Source organism: Carcharodon carcharias, chromosome 5 (genome assembly GCF_017639515.1).
Source record: "Carcharodon carcharias isolate sCarCar2 chromosome 5, sCarCar2.pri, whole genome shotgun sequence".
In the NCBI taxonomy this organism is placed as follows: Eukaryota; Metazoa; Chordata; class Chondrichthyes; order Lamniformes; family Lamnidae; genus Carcharodon; species Carcharodon carcharias.
In genome coordinates this window covers 147,494,665-147,512,236 of record NC_054471.1, presented here as the reverse complement: position 1 = coordinate 147,512,236, position 17,572 = coordinate 147,494,665, and positions in this window count along the sequence as shown.

The window sequence follows — 17,572 nt, the reverse complement described above, 5'->3', positions numbered from 1 at the left end:
TCGGTTCCGATTCAAAAGTTGACAGAAAGGTAATAAAAAAAATTCCCTGACATGTCCCCTCGTGTGTCACTGTCACATGAGTTGGGACATGTCCTTAACTTTTATTTAAACATTTAATAAACATTTAAAAGACCTGACGAAACCTCATCCTGCCCGTGAAGAGGCTTTATGCTTTTTCTGAGGCCTGCCTGGGCTCCCGGTCTGCCGTCCAGCCCTAATAATGGACGGCAGGTCCATCAATCAAGTTAATTCGTTTTTTAATGGCCTTAATAGGCCATTGACAGTTCGGCAAGTGCACAGTTGATTCGGCTGTGCGCCCGCCAAATTGAAAGTCTAAATGAGGCAGGGTGACATCGGGATGCACACCCGACATTTCCCCACATCATTTGACACTTCAGCAAGCGGGCCCCGCCTCCACTCACTGATCGGAAAAACCTGCCCCAGGTTTGCACATATCTCTGCATTCTATTGCACCAGGGCCTCCATGGCATCTGCCATCATCCCCATGGAGACCTGCATACATGCACAAGGGGGCACCACTTCATCAAAGAGCAGGCAGATGCACTCCTCCGACTCGCATACTACTCTGTTAAGGGCTTCCAACAGCTCTGCATGATATTCTCACGCCTTCTGCTGACCCTCCAGGATAAGTTGGAAGGCCAAATCTAGAAGCCCCATCATCTGACTTGGACCTCACAGGGGACTGCAGCCGTTCAAGGAGGCAGCTCATCACCACCTTCTCAAGGGCAACTAGGGATAGGTAATAACTGCTGGCCCAGCCAGCGAAGCCCACATCCCATGAATGAATAAAACAAAACAATTTTGACCACCAGGGGAGCTATCCCTGGTGCCCTGGCTAATATTTATCCCTCAAGCAATGTCACCAAAACAGATTATCTGACCATTTATCCCATCATTGTTTGTGAGATCTTCCTATAAACATACTGACTGCCACATTTCCCCATAAAAAACAGTAACTATACTTCACAATTAATTTGCTGATTGCAAAGTGCTTTGCAATATCCTGAGGTTGTGAAAGACGCTTTCCATTTTATGTTCATCGTGGCAAGATTATATTTGTTATTTCGTAAAGGATAGCTGATAGGAAACCCATCAGCCACTTAGACATCTGTCTTCAGGGAAACACAAAACATGAAACTCAGGAAATGATGGCACTGAACTGCAGGACTATTGGGGTGATCTTGATGCAGCCTTCTGGTGTGGAAACCCTTTCTTTCTGAAGTGAATCCCCCCCTTAAGCGACCCGAATCAGAATGAAGTCGGAATAAGTACAGTCTCAAAAATGAAAGTGCTAGTTATCCGCAGGGTCAGTGTGAACCACTGATAAGCTACAAACCAAATCACGAAGCCAAAGGGTTTCTCAGGAATGCTTATATCTGAGCTAATGATGGCTTGAAAAATAACGATAAAGGTTTGCAGAGGACAAAGTGTTCCAATGTGTATATGCCTTTCCTATATTCCATATCCTGATGCAAATTTTGTCATTGTCACACCTAGCATCCTATTAATTAGTTACTAATATCTAGAGATTTAGTAGGTTGGCAACTGATTCTTGGTATTGTTCTCCAGGGATCTTGGCAGTTCAGTAAGAGGACAATGTGATAATGTCTTTTCATTTCACAGAACATGGGAGATAATTGTATTCATATTCCCCAATAGTCATTGAAGTTCACACATGAGCTTACATTGATGGGTTTGCTCTTTACCTTTAAAAGCAGCCTGCAATTTAGTGTAATTGAAGCTGAAACCCAAAAGAAGATTTTGCCTTTGTGTAAAAGAATTGGCACTGATATATAAATAAATATATAATCGCTGCTTCCAAACTTAGTCCAATACTTTAAAATAAATTCTTATGTATGGTTTTTCAAATAAAGTGTAACTTCCATAAGGCTAAGGTATTGGCTGCATGTAGTGACACCACCTTTCCCAGCCAGAATGTAGATGACTGGGTAATACCCCTGTCAATCATACCTGGAGACCACATGGCCAGAAATGACCAGGTTTGATCATACCCACATAATCTGCAGTAACTATCCTCCACTGACTGCATTTTGCTGGGAAGAAGTCTTGTCTTAAATTAGGTAAAGTTGCTGCAGTTTCAGTCATGAAATAGACCCTGTAAATAGATATTGCTTTCTTTGCTGTTTGCTTATTAAATAGACTTTGCTTGCGGTAAAGTCCAACTGTAATTTGTCCCACCTCCAATTTATTGGCTGACACAGTGGTGTCAATGGATACTCAGTAGATTATTTTCCTAGCCTGTATCTCTTCACTTGCTCTGTTATACACTATATATAAAATCTACAATAGAAAATGGAAGATTGGACAGAAAATGAGTACAGTATATTACAGCTTCAGGCGCTGGGGCACTGTAACTTCAGGTTGAGTGGGAGCAACATAACTGCTGAAAAGAGAAAACCAAATCTTTAGACAGGGAACATCATCCATTGGATATGATATATCACATTGGGGGCCAGAGGGTAACAACATTAATGATGAAAATACAAAGAACTAGTTAGTGGATTCAAAACTGTGCAGTGTTTCTTGATTTCAAAGTACTGTCTGACTGTAAGTGGCACCATCTGGGGGTGGTGGGGTAGTGAAAGTGTTAGCATTGAGTAGAAGGCCAGTAATGTTAATGCGCATCCAGGGCCCCAGCAAATGACTCATTTCGATCATTTTGTGTTTGCTTACTTTATTGTATTTTTATACTTTCAAATTATAAAGAGACATGAAATTGTTGGAAGTCTAAAATAAGACAAAAATCCCAAGAAGGGGCTAATTAAACTAATGGATTTGCTGTGGAAGCACACAGGCTTTACATTTAGTCTGTGCTCAGAAGCCTATAGGTCTGGATTTTGCAGTTGTAATGATGACCAAATTGCATGCGGTCATTATTCTGTCAAGCTGACAGCAACTCCTGGGGCAGAATTTAGCCCTCAATGGGTGGGTGGACCCCACCATTCTGGCAGCAGGCGGGCAGCCGAACTCCGCCACCGAAACGGGCCCCTCCGCCATTAAGAGTGGGTGGGCTTCCTGTGCGGGGGAGGGAGGGATTCCCCAACTGTCAAAGTGCGCTCTTTCGCGCACTGCTCTCTGATACTAAGTGCTGTCCCAGGGAAATTGGTGACAGTTTAAAAAACATCAAAAATAGAAAAATAAAAAAATTATTAACATGTCCCTGTCATGCGACAATGTCACACGAGATGGGACATGTTAATAAATATGACATAAAGTTTGTTAAAGATTTTGAAAATGGACATGAAACCTCATCCCGCCAGTGGATGAGGTTTCCTGTTTTCTCTATTGCCCGCAGGGGCTCCTGTCCTGCCCGCCAGCCTTAAGGTTGGATGGGAAGGGCCTTTAATTGGGTTAATTATCCTGTCAATAGCCTCAATTGGCCATTGACAAGTCGGTGGATCCGCAGCTGATTTCGCTGTCCTTCCTGAATATTTAAATGGGGCGGGATGATGTCAGGGGTTCCTCCCAACATCATCCCGTGTCATTTTTGTGTCAGCGTGCGGGCCCCGCCCCCAACTTGCTGACAGAAAAATTCTGGCCAATGTCACTGTTGCTGCTGAGCACACCCTCAGGCCCTGAAAAAAACTAATTTTAGAATCCTAGAATGTTCACCTCCCATAAAAAAATCCATAGGCCATGACTTTATGGCCCCTCCCACCCAGCAGGATATTACGACCCTGCCGAACTGAATGGAGGTCTAAATGGCTTGCTGCATCCACTAGGGGGCGGAGACACGCCGCGGCGGGGCCGAAAAGTCCTGGCCATAGATTTTTGAAATAATTTTTTTTTATTTTTAATTTTTGAAAGTTGTTTTATGATATTTCAGCTCCTACCTTAATCCCCATTTTATATACCAATCTTTGGGCTGGATTTTACATGGAGTCAGTGGCCCACCCACTTTTGAAAAGTCAGGGTGGGTCCAAGTCGCCAGCCCAAGAAGCCAGATTTTACGTTCATCAGGAAGTGGCTTCCACCACATCTTGGAGAATGTCACACTTCCAAAGGCTGCCAAACAGAGGGCAGGCAGCTCTCCTGTCCCAGCAGTGCCACAAGCAACTGCTGGGACTGCAGTCAGTCCTGACAAGGAACAAGGAGGAGGGCGGATTGGAATTTAAGTGGGGGCAGTCTCACCACAGCCAATCAGGCCGGCCCCAGTGAGTGAGGGAGAGGGTGCTGGCAATCGGGAGGCTGAGGAAGGTTCAAACAAGCGCAGTCCCGTGTACACGTGGGGCTCTCCATTGGGCACAAGTATCTGGCAGCCAGGCCACATGGCACAAGCACCTCGTGGTGGTGAAAGGAGGCCCTTAAATGACCCTTAATTGGCTTGAGCGCAAGAAGGCCACAAGACACCTAGACCATCACTGGTAAAATACCAGTGGAGACGGTTAGGCGATGGGCACACCTCCCCCCACCATCCTACCCAAATTTAAGCCCAGACTATGTGCCAGGCTGCTCCTTAGGAGGGGGCAGGGGTGGAATGGTATAAAGCTCTGGTCTTTATTTCACTCTCTGTAAACTGATTAAAAAATGAAGGATAATGGGCAGAGTTTTTCCAGCTAGGTGGAGACAAATACCAGTGTATGCAGGATAGGAAAGTCTCGGAAAATGACATAAAGTCACTCTCCTCCAACTTTCCCCAGGGCAGATTCTTTGTCTTACAGGGAACTCCTGAAGGTCTGGCAAGAAAGCAACTGAGGTGATTGAAAAGAAAAAAAAAGAACCCTTTTAACATGAATTCCTTCTTTCCTAACAGCACACAACTTCCATGCTGTGTCTACACTTCACTGGGGTCACCAAGGTGAGTGCACAGTGGGAAGTGTTTCTTCAGTGATATTGACAAGAGCTCCAGCCATGGTGATTGAGAGAATATGGTTCAAAGCCCCTTTTCTCCCAGACAGTACTCATTGTTTGACAGGTGATTGGCAACTTCTTGGAAGACTCTTCACCTGTCTAGCTCTTCAGTCATCTTCAGCTGTACTTCCCTGCTGCCAGCCTTCACCACAGAATGGGAACAACTCATACAGCTCTACCTCTTACCTCTGCTGAGGGTCAAGAGCAGAAGCCACACCACTATCATCAACTCCAGCAGGAGCAACACCAGCAGCTGCCTTCTCCTCAACCACATGCTCCTCCATAGTTCAGATGGGGTGGGCAATGAGATCCAACTGGAAGGATGTGAGACCCCCAGCACAGGGTAGACAGGCAGAGGGTCAGCTCTCCTGACAAGACTGAGCACCAGTGCCCCAGGAGGCTCAAGCTCTCACGATAGGTTACTGCTGATATCTGCAGTCTTCTGGAAAAAGACCTCCTTCCCAGTGAAACAGGTGGGCATGCATTGCCAATGGCTGACAAGGCACTTCTCAATGGCTTCTCAATGGCCGTGGCTGGGGCTCTTTCCACCACATCAGTTTCACCAAAGCAGCTGTTTCTGCGTGCACTTGCCTTGGTGACCCTAGTGAAGGCCAAACCGCCCAATCCCCACCCCCACCACTCTGAAACCACTGGCTTTCCAGGGAAATTGGCAATGAGGTATCCTCTCAACTGGAGAATCACAATACCACCTACATTGACACTGGGGGGTTAATTTTCCAAATCAGTGTTGCTGGTAGGAAGCCTCATCTGCAAACAACATAAATTAGACACTGAATGTACAATGATCTAACCATTATGGTCAGAGAATCTGGGGTTGTGCATTCCTGAAATTCCAAATTGTTCTCCTTATGTAAGACTCCCTTCAACAGCAAGGATTGCCAAAATGACCCCGCCAGATTCACCTTCATTGGGTATATTTGGTGAGTCTCCTCTAATAGGTAAATTGTGCTGTGTAATATTAGTTTGGGGATGCTTAACACATTTGTCTGAAATTCCTTTGTCTTCTGTTTTAACAGAGCATTTTCCCACTGATTTTGAATGACAAAGCCATGTCACACTAATGTGTTAAGTGTACATATAATATTTTACATCTGGTAGCTACATGAAAGAATATGCAAACATAGATTGCAGGGAAGATGGGTGAGAAGTAACTTCAATGCCAGAAGTTCTCCAGTAGCTTTGATAAAAAGCTGGAGAAATGACAGAAGCTAGACTTCTTTGAGACTTTCACCCAAGAAGAAAAGTCAAGGGAGCCTTGTGGAAATTCTCCCCCAAGTCTTGCCTCCAAGAATTTGGGCAGTTTTATCAAATTTACCTGGCTATGAAATACATGATGACTTCTGTAGGGGTCCAGCACTGATGCAATTCCTTGTTATGTAGGTTCAGTACCTAGGCAGTTCAGTCAGCAGATCCCAATGGAAAAGGGGGTAAAGGTTGGGCAGGATTCTGAACATAGTCACTATCAGAATACTCCTGCCCAAAAGAACTTGTGCGTGGATATTGGTAATAAATGGATTAAGCAGAGGCATGATGCTGTCCACAGATGAATAACCCGAAAGCATTCAATGTATTGGGCCAAAACATCCTTAAACCTGCCCACTCTCTCTCCTACTTTAAGGCTCTACCTAAAACCTACCTCTTTGTCCAAGCTTTTAGTCACCCCTCCTAATATCTCCTTTTTTGCCTCAGCATTCATTTGTGTCCAATTACCCTCTCTTCACATTCACACGCTAATTTCTCCATCATTTGGCCTCCAACACTAATTCAACCAATGTTACTTCAGGAATAATATCCAATCTTCATCGTGGGTGATCTGCAGTCTTTTTGTCCTTTGAGAAACTTAAAATATTAGCTGCATCCACCTTTTTCTTTACAGCAAGTGGTGCTGTTGGTGGTGATAGGAATGGGCCTGTTAGGAAGTCAGGTTTATGATCCAGATGCAGATCTTTTGTCAGAGCAGAGTTCTAGCAGGGCTGTTTGTGCCTTTGACTTTATTGCTTGTGGGGCTGTTATACCTCCACTTTATGCTTTCAGCATTTTAGTTTTCATTTTCAACCAGCATGCACAGATTCTTTATTTTCCAATTTTCCATGCACTTTTTTTATTTGGGTGAACCACCAAACAACAACTTTAATATAGCTATAAAATGCCCCAAGGCACTTCAGAGGAACATTATGAAGCTAAATTAGACATTGAGTCATATACATTAGGGCAGATGACCAAAATTTTTAACAAGGAGGTAGGTCTTGAGGAACGACCTAAAGGAAGAAAGAGAGGTCGGAGTCAGAGAGGTCCGGGGTTGGGGGGGGTGTGGAGTTGGACATGGGAGTGGGGCTGGGGGGATGGTGGTGGGAAATTCCAGATCTGAGGGCCTAAACAGCTGAAGACACACCAGCTTTGCCTCACCATTCACAAACTAGAACTTTGTGAGACAGCACATGACACTAAATACCACTATCCTCTCCCTATTTCACAGACTCCATGTGCCCCAGTAAACTGAATTTAAAGTCATTGTCTTCATTTCAAATTTTCACTGAGATGTTCCCAAGGAGCATTATATATAAATGTTGGTGGTAGTGCTGGTGCAATTGGAATTGTGATGGTGATTGTTACAATGATAAAATTGTGTTGAGACGGTTGCTATTTGAGGTCTCCTTTTGCAGCTGTCAGGCTTTGTTCTCCTGAGCTGGGAGGGTGAAGCATTCAAGGCCAGTTAATTCTCCATAGTTAGTATTGATGCTGCTCCATGATTCTCAGTGAATTAAATTTCTGTGGATCAAGTGTAGCCCAAGCACTGGAGGCATGATTCAAAGCATTTCTTTCCACTCGCGCAAGATGGACTGTTCATCTTTTGCACAATTCTTCATAAATCAATCAAATGAGAACTGGTCAGATGTATCCTATGCAAGGAAAGCTGAGGTCAAAACTGACTTTGTGGCACTCCAGAAGACCACTCTTCTACTAGTTATACGGTCAAGTTGCTAATCAGTCTTCAGGCTTTTAGCGAGTAGACATACCCTTATAAGCAAATAAAAAGCATGCCTGGCTCTATACAAACTCACTAATTCAATCAGCAACGTTTCTTGACTTCTTTTCATTTTAATAATTAAGCTGCTTTCTTTTCTAAGTAGCATTCATGAATGTGTCTTCAGAACCAAAAGAAACATATGGAGTTACTGTGTGGTTACAATCTGAAAAGGTTGGCATAGTGTACATGAACTGTGATAGATTTATAAAAGAAAGGGAGAGAATATGGCTCCATTTCAATAGCAAAGTCAAATCCAGTAGCGTGTTATATTCCGTGTGTATGATAGACAGAAAGAACCGTCAGAGTTATCTACAGTGACATTTCAGCTTGGATCCTTTTCTCATCCCGCGGGAACAAACTGCATTGACAGCAGTCCTGTGTCAATTTCCATCTGACTGTCAGTTTCACTTTCCTTTTATTATCTGCAGTAAGCTGGGGCAGTTCCCAGTCTGGATAGGCTGCTGATCGCTATCTCTCCAGCTCTAAGCTGCCCTACTGTGAACCTGACCAAGGGAAAGGAACGCTGATTCTCTTTGGATCCTTTTTTTCTCTTCCTTTCCTTTTCTCTAGCGCCCAGGCTTTTGTGTCTGCTTTCAAAAATGCTGTTTGACTGGCAGCCTGTCACAGATCGGTTACCACCTAAAGCCGCTTGGCAGGGTGAGGTGACGGCCCAGGAAGGGATCTAAGTGGGTTTATCAGTGCTTCTTTACGCCTCGTGGGCTCCTTGACACAAAGGAAAGGGTATTAAAGATCTGAGGCGAACCTAAAAGCGTGAAAGCTCCTTATAGGCTGCAAAATGCAGATGTGACTAAATTTTTAAATATTCTGAGAGGCAGCTATTCATTCAGCCTATGGAGAAGAGAAAAAAATGTGTTTCTTTCAAAATGAAAAAATGGTATACGTTCCACTTGAATGGGACTTGGAGTCTCTGGAACAATTCATTTTGAGAAGCTGTGGTGAAATGGTGCCAAACAAATACTTAAGCTTTATCCTTTTCCAGTGCTACTAAATCACAAATTGTATTCTTCCTCACTTCATGCAGACAGTGTATCAGCTTTGATTAAAATGGGTCTTCAAGTGACAGTTTTACTCAGTTGTTTACTGCAGTGAATGTAAACTGTGGTCCTCTTGCTATGATAATATGGAAAGGCTGTATTCACTTTCCACTCACATCAATGGACAAATTTCAGAATACATTTGCTACTATCTATTATATGTATTTACTATGGAAAAATATTAATCCATTCATGCTAATTTATTATTAGGATTTCACAACAAACATTGGATAGCAATAGTACATTTTCACCTTGCAAAATAACTGTTTCTGTTTAGTTTTATTTTCTAATTTGTTACTTTCTTCACCTTCCATTAAAATGCCATTGTTTTTCTGAAGAACAATGCAAAGTGTCATCTTTTTCATCATTAGGTTCAAATAATTTTCCCCTATATTTAAATTGCACTTACGTTATGTTACGGAAGGCACAATTTTAATTGCTTTCCAGCTCCAATAGATCAAGTAAAATGAGCACAATCTTATAGATTCATTTTGCACTTACTGGTATTATGCTTAAAATGCATGAAGAGTTTCAAAATCCAACACTGTCTTAATTTCCTAATTTCAAGATTGAAAACTAGGATGATTTAGTAATATTCAGAAAGCTGATTTTTAATAAGTCACACTGAAGACATGTGCCATGGTTTCTGAAGATATGCCCTCTGATTAGTGAACCCCAAAAGCATGGTTCTACTTCAGATTACAATTAGTTTTGTACTTTTTTAGCTTCTACTTCACGCTGCCTTCCTTCTGACCTGCTTCTCTCTGACAGATGCAGATAATGAATGCTCATTGCATTCACAATGCATACTATGGGTGCAAACCTATATCTTAGCGCCATGTTTACATGCTAACCATCAGATGGACAGTTTTATTATTTATTTTTCTGTATACAATACACCCACAATGTATGTTTTCAACTATTTATGCCATTTCTTTGTTGGCTCCACCGGCTTCCCAATCAAGTCACAACAGGAATGTAGGACAATCTCTGTGGAATTTTAGGACCGATGAAAAGATTTCCTCAACCATTCTAACAACATGTGCTTACAGTGCCTTTACTGAAGGAAAATGTCCCAAGGCACTTACAGAAGTGTTGCAAAAGAAAATTTGACACCAGGCAAAATAAGGAGATATTGGGACAGGTGGACAAAGCCTGGTCAAAGAGTTATATTTTAAGGCGTGCCTAATGGAGGTAAGAGAGGTGAACAGGTTTAGATAGGAAATTTCAGAGATCAAGGACTAGGCAGTTGATGAGATGGCCTCTAATGGTAGAATGATGAATATCAGGGATGGGTAAGAGGGTTAAATTGGAAGAGCGCAGAGATAATGGAGAGTTCTAGGGCTGGGAGATATTACAGAGTTAGAAAGCCACAAAACCTTGGAGGATTTGAACACATGGATGAGAATTTTAAAATTAGGGTGCTGCCAGACATTGATTCCATTGTACAGCTATGTCAATGGAGGCTCTAAAACAGAATAAATTGAAACCTTTGAAGCAGGCTGAACAGATGACTATCTGGCTCACCAGATGGATGACTCTTTGATTGGCAGGCTAATCATCTGTTCAGCCTGCTAGAAAGGTTTCAATACATTCAATTTTACAGCCTATGTTGACACAGATGTGCAATGGAATTCAATTATGAATGATTGTCTGAAGTCCAAGCCCACTAATGGTTTTAGATCTTTAGGGGGCTGTTTATCCAGCTGTGAAGGGAACATTTAGCTCTGTTTGGTTGACATATTTTATAGGCTTTTAATAACATTATCTATCTGAAATGGTTGTTCAATGCCTATTTGCTTATTTGGACAAGATTAAGAAGTGGTAAGCAGATTAAAGCTTTCTCAGTTGGAGTATTAATAGCTGTGTTTGGTTGACAGTTTTATGAGCTTGCAAGAGGAGTGATTTTTCAAGAGGATTTTGAATGACAGTTTGCTTATTTTGACAGTTTTATGAGCATTTCCCAATGTTATTTTAGGGCTCATGAGTTCTGCCCATTGTGGATACTGGAAGAGTACTTCAAAGGTTTAACAGATCTCTGGACTTTAAATCAATCTGAAGAAGAAAGCACAGTGTCCAGATGATACATTAAGTCAGATTACAAAAAAAGCTCTTTATCCACTGGATAATGTACCAAAATGCATGTGAACACCTATACAATGCTCGTCAATTTAATTGTCACTTACCTTTTAAGAACAGAGCCCTATGATCAATCACTGAATTAAAAACATATTTAACTTATCATAAAGTCTCTAATTATGACAGCTGAAGCTGGAAAGACTTTTTAAATTCATTTACCAAAAGATTCCAAACTCAACAACAAGCTTCCCCATGGTTGAAGACTCCTCTGAGGTGCCATGAACTACATTTTGCAACAAAATGGGCCTTACTCCATGAAAAAAGTGGGGGTCTAAAATGCCCAAGTAAGTAGGTAAGGGTAGAGGTGCTAGGTGTGGGCTTGCTACCTACACCCTAATTCCAGAGGCATTAAAATCCCATGCCAGAAATGAGAGCCACAATCCTGGAATTGGGCCCCGCCTGCCATTTTTAAATCATGTCTGCCTCCATTCTGACGGAAGCATGAAAATCCAGGCCGAGGTCATTTTTTTTAAGTAAACACAGCAGGAAATTGCACACATTAAGAGATGTTAATGGAGAAATAAATGAACAATGAAGGAGAACTCCCCTGCTCTTCTTTGAACAATGCCAAGGGATCTTTACATTCACCTAAACAGTTGGGCAGGCTCTTGGAGTAACATCTTATCCAACAATACAGCAACCACGCCACACCCACCAATAGTGTGCTGAAATGTTAGCCTAGATTGTATGCTTCAACTAACAGAAGGCACACTACCACTGGACTAAGATGATACTTCCAATAGAAATGGAAGTTAACACAGTGGAGAAAGAGGGATTTCCTCAGTGCACTTGCTGTATTGAAATTGTGAGCATGTTATTGAGAATAGATTTGAGATTTTGCATAACCAAAACATCTGGATAAATTTTCATCTTTGCTGCCTGGCTGGTAATCTGACAGACCGGAGCAATGGTTCATTATGGAACCTGCCCAATGTTCATTCCGCAGGTTCTATAACAGGTGATGATCTGTTCCCTCAGGTAATCACCCATGCAGTGAAGATAAAAGTGTATCCCATAATATCCACACCTTGAGCTTTCATAAAGGGTTAATTACCCTTACACTGTTGTCAAGCTTCCGCATCAACTAAGTGTACAGTGCCATGTGAATGATTGAAAAGGAAATTCTTTGAACATGTTGAAAAAGCTTTGAATTAGAAGGAATAAAACATCTTACACCATATTTCATCTTAAGAATGCTGATGACTCAGATCTAGGTGGGGATGTGATTTGTGAGGAGGATGCTGTTATGAACAGGATGGGGGCTAATTTAAACAGCTCTGACCGATACCTAGCATCACACTGTGGTATATGAATTTCAGTGCCGTGTGATGTTAGGTCTGAAGGACATATGCCTCAAAGACACCAGGTCGTATCAAACAACATGTCCCAGCCGCTGTTCACAACTGGCAGGGTACAGACCATACCCAACCAGCCCATGCTTGCAAAACTCAAAATGCAGTGTCCAACATTAGATGTGATTCTGTGATTGAACAACATTTGCTAAATAATCCTCAATGTGCTAAGAATTATGCTGACAACCAACCTAAGATTGTCAGCCAGGCTCACAATGTGGTGCATTTGCCTGTACTGGAAGCTACGTATATTAATATACAGGACAGACAAACAGAAAGAGCATGTACGTATATTGTGCCTGTTTCAGCTAAACAAAATAAGTGACAGCCATTTGCTGACTCAATTCTCAGGGCAATGCCTTGACCAATCAGAGTCAAGCCACCTGGTTTAAATTTCAATGTTTTGCAGTTAATTGTCAGGCACCATCAGTGGCGCTTTCTCCATGGCAATGTCACTTGCCAACCAATCAGCACTCTCTTCATATGCAATAAAAATTATTGTTTTCCCCTTATGTTGGTATCCTTGTGAGTGTCCTGATGAGTGCAAGATGGAAAGCTTAGACATGTCTCTTTTTTCAGCAATACTCAAGTTCTGTACTACCAAATGACTATTGGTGTATATTCCTTTGTCTGGGTTCCTGAGATTGTTAATGATTTTAAGAAATTGAAAGAAAGGTTGCAGGGCTCTTTGCCTTAGCAGGCTTGTAGACTTCGGTTGGCCAGCCTGGGTTCTGAAATGCAGATGGCTTTTGTATAGTTCCCACAGATGACACCAAAATTGGTGGAAAGTAAGTTGCAATGTAGAAATAAGAAATTTACAAATGGATATGGACAGGCTAGGTGAATGGACCAAAATTTGGCAGATGGCGTTTAACGTGGATAAGTGTGAGGTTATCCATTTTGGTCAGGAATATATAAAGGCAACTTATTATTTAAATGGAAAGAAACTTCAGAATGCTTCAGTGCAGAGGGATCTGGGTGTCCTCGTGCATGAATCGCTGGAAGCTAGTGTGCAGATACTGCAGGTAATAAGGAAGGCAAATGGAATTTTGGCATTTATTGCTAAAGGAATAGAGTATAAAAATAGGGAAGTGTTGTTGCAACTCTACAAGGCATTGGTGAGACTGCACCTGGAGTACTGTGCATAGTTTTGGTCCCTTTACTTGAGGAAGGATGTAGTTGCACTGAAGGCGGTTCAGAGGAGGTTTACTAGATTGATTCCAGAGATATGGTGCTTGTCTTATGAGGAGAGATTGAGCAGTTTAGGCCTATACTAGCTAGAGCTTAGAAGGATGAGAAGAGATCTAATTGAGGTATATAAGATGCTAAAGGGGATAGACAAAGTAGACGTGAAGCGGATGTGTCCCCTTCTGGGGCATTCTAGAACAAGAGGCCATAGTTTTAGGCTAAGGGGTGGTAGATTTAAATCAGAGATAAGGAGGAATTACTTTTCTCAATGAGTCGTGAATCTGTGGAATTCACTACCTCAAAGGGCAGTGGATGTGGGGACGCTGAATAAATTTAAGAAGGAGATAGACAGATTTTTAATTAGTAATGGGTTAAAAGGTTATGGGGCGAGGGCGGGAAATTGGAGTTGAGGCTGAAATGAGATCAGCCATGATCATAATGAATGGCGGGGCAGGCTCGAGGGCTTAACTGCCTGCTCCTCCTCCTGGTTCTTATGTTCTTTGAACTTGGTCTCTGCAGCCCACAGGGGAGTTGTTAGGGTCTCCAAAGGTAACAAAGTGTAAATTTCTTTGATACTGCGGAATAGTCTCTTTTGCTCAGGGTAATAGACAAACATGGCTTCAGCCATTTGAAAAGGTCATTTTGCAGTTTTAACATTTTAGAATTAGCCATGAGGATATATATAAATATATATATATAAAATATGTATTCTAAAAATATAAGAGTGTGAAGTCTTAGCAATGCAAAGAGGCTTCCAGGGGATTTAAACAGGCGAAGTAAGTGGACAAGAATATGGTAGATGGAAAATGTGAAGTTGTGCGCTTTGCTAGAAAAAGCAAAAATGCAGAGTATTTTTTAAATGGTGAGAGATTGCGAAGAGTTGCTTTCCAAAGGGACTTGAATGTCCTTGTTCATAAGTCACTGAAAGCTAGCATAAAGGTGTAGCAAACAGTTGGGAAGGCAAAAGATGTGTTGGCCTCTAAGTGCAAGATGATTTGAGCACAGGAGTAAAGATGTCTTGCTGCAAGTGTATGGAGCCTTGGTGAGACAAGACCTGGAGTATTGTGTACAATTTTGGTCTCCTTATTTAAAGAAGGACATACTTGCCATTGAGGGAATGCAACATAAGTTCACCAGACAGATCCCTGGGATGGCAGGATTGTCCTATGGATCAGCATTTTCCGGTCGGCGAGTGTGTCACCCCGCGTCATTTAGATTTTCAGTTCGGTGGGCGCGCAGCCGACTCGGCTGCACACCTGCCGACCTGTCAACGGCCTATTAAGGCCATTAAAAAGTAATTAAAATTATTAATGAACCTGCCCGTCCAACCTTAAGGTTGAGGGCAGGCGAAGAGCCCAAGCGGCCTTCCGAAAAAGCATGAAACCTCATCCACAGGCGGGATGAGGTGTCATGAGGGATTTAAAATGTTCAGAAAATTTTAAAATAAAATTAATAGACATGTCCCAGCTCATGTCCCAGCTCATGAGGGGACAAGTCAGGAAAATTTTTCCTTACCTTTAATAAATATTTTAAAGTTCAACTGATTTCTCTGAGGCAGCATTTTGCCTCAGGGAGATCTGTGTGCTCTTCCGTGTGCATGCGTGAAAGAGCGCACGGACTTGCTCAGGGAATTCCCCGCCCCCACCCGCACAGGGAGTGCACAGTGCTTCCGGGCGGATGTCACAATAGGCTCGCCCACGTAAAATGGCGGCGTGCCCCCAAGTCGGGGCGCCGATCGGGAACCCACCCACTCCCGCACAACCTCCCCGACGGGGGGGAAATTGCTGCCCATGAAGAGAGATTGAGGAGGCTGAGCCTGTATTCTCTACAGTTTAGAAGAATGACAGGCAATCTCATTGAAATATACAAAATTCTTACAGGACTCAACAAGATAGATGCAGGAAGGATGTTTCCCCTGGCTGAAGAGGGGAGGGAGGGTGGGTCAAGAGCCAGTGATACAATCTCAGAATACAGGGTTGGCCATTTTGGACTCAGGGTGTGGTAAATCTTTGGAATTCTCTATCCCAGGAGGCTGTGGAGACTCAGCTATTGAGTATGTTCAGATCAGAGATCAATAAATTTCTGGATAGTAAAGATATCAAGACATTGGAATAATGCAGGAAAGTGGTGTTGAGGTAGAAGATCAGCTACGATCTGATTGAATTGCAGAGCAGGCTCGAAGGGCCAAATGGCCTACCCCGGTTCCTCTACATGCAAAATTCTTACAAGGCTCGACAAGATGGATGTAGGAAGGATGTTTTCCCTAGCTGGGAGGTCTACAGCCAGGGACACAGTCTCAGAATATTGGGTTTCAGTTTAAAATATATTTATCTGTAATGCAGTGGACAATTCATGTTAAGACAAACTAATGTAGTTATAGACTTTGTTCCAATGTTATTTAGAAATGGATTTTACTCCAACACATATTAATTTAGGGTACACATTATTCCAAGGTATATGTCTAAGACGTCATCCTTAATGTAAGGGTGGTAACTATTTTAATATAATAAAATATATATATATTACATTTGAATATACATGAATTATATTAAGATAATCTACCCTGCCATGTCATAATGTTTCATGGTTTCTAGTGTGCTGTAATGTAATACTATCTACTTTGCAGTATTTGCACAGAATATAATATTTGCACTTGCACAGAATATAATATTTGCACTGTTGCAGTGTGAATGACTGTATCAGTGTGAATCAGTGTAAAGAAGTACTAAAAAATAAATCGTCGCCAATACTTTAGAACAGGTTTCTATGTTGAACTATTAAAATAAGGAGAGAAGATGCCGTAGGAATGTGAATTTTAGAAGGGGATACAAAAAACACATGGGGCAGGATCTTCCCTTCCTCCGGTGAGTGCGGCGGGCAGGACCTGGAGCAGCCAGGAAATGGACCACCGCCCGCAATCGGGTTCCAATCGCAGTTTCACGCCAGCTGGCCAATCAACGGCCAACCAGTGTGAAATGCGCACTTGGAGCCTCAGCGCTGCCGGAGTGGGGGTGGAAGGAGCGCGAGCGCTGAAGTCTGCACATGTGCGGGGGAGCACGCACTGAAAGCTCTCTGCAGGCACAGAGCTGCCTCAGGAAGCTGAAGAATTTTAAATGATAAATGAAGATTTTAAAAATAATGGAAACATGTCCCCACATGTGACTCAGTCACAAGAACAGGGACGTATTAAAAATGATGTTTCAAAATTTTTATTTCTTCCTTAATTACTGTTGGAAACCTCATCCCGCCCTTGGATGAGGTTTCCTCAAAACTGCAAAGGCCATCTGGCCTATTTGCCCGCCCGCCAACAGTAAGATTGAACGGGCAGCAAAAAATAGCAATTAATTAATACTTTAATGGCCTTAATAGATCTTTTTAATTGTTGGCGGGCACACTGCTGACTCACGCACGTGCTCGCCAACTGAAATATTGCGCAATGATGTCGGGACAAACGCCTAACGTCTTCGCGCACCATTTTACTCCTGATCAGGTCGGGTGCATGCCTGCCCACGGGATGTAAAATTCTGCCCATAATGTAACTGGAATTTTAAACTTTGCCTTAGCTCAATGCTATATGTTCAACTGAAATTAATGAGAAATACCTAATGCTTGGGGAGAGTGTGTGATGACCAAAAAGAGACTTGGGTAGAGGAGTCAGCAAAAATCTCAAAAACACAAAAAATATTACAAAACAATAGCTTTGCTGTCCTGATATTAATGTCAGGGCCAATGAGCTGCCTCAGTGATGACCAAATAATTGGTTGTTCACTTCTGTCCTTGTCTCACCCTGACAGTTCTGCAGATTCCCTGAACAATGCTCCAAAGACTATATTCATTGGGGGTAAATCCTCATTAATCATACCAGTCTGACAGGAGTAAGAGCACCTGCATCTGTT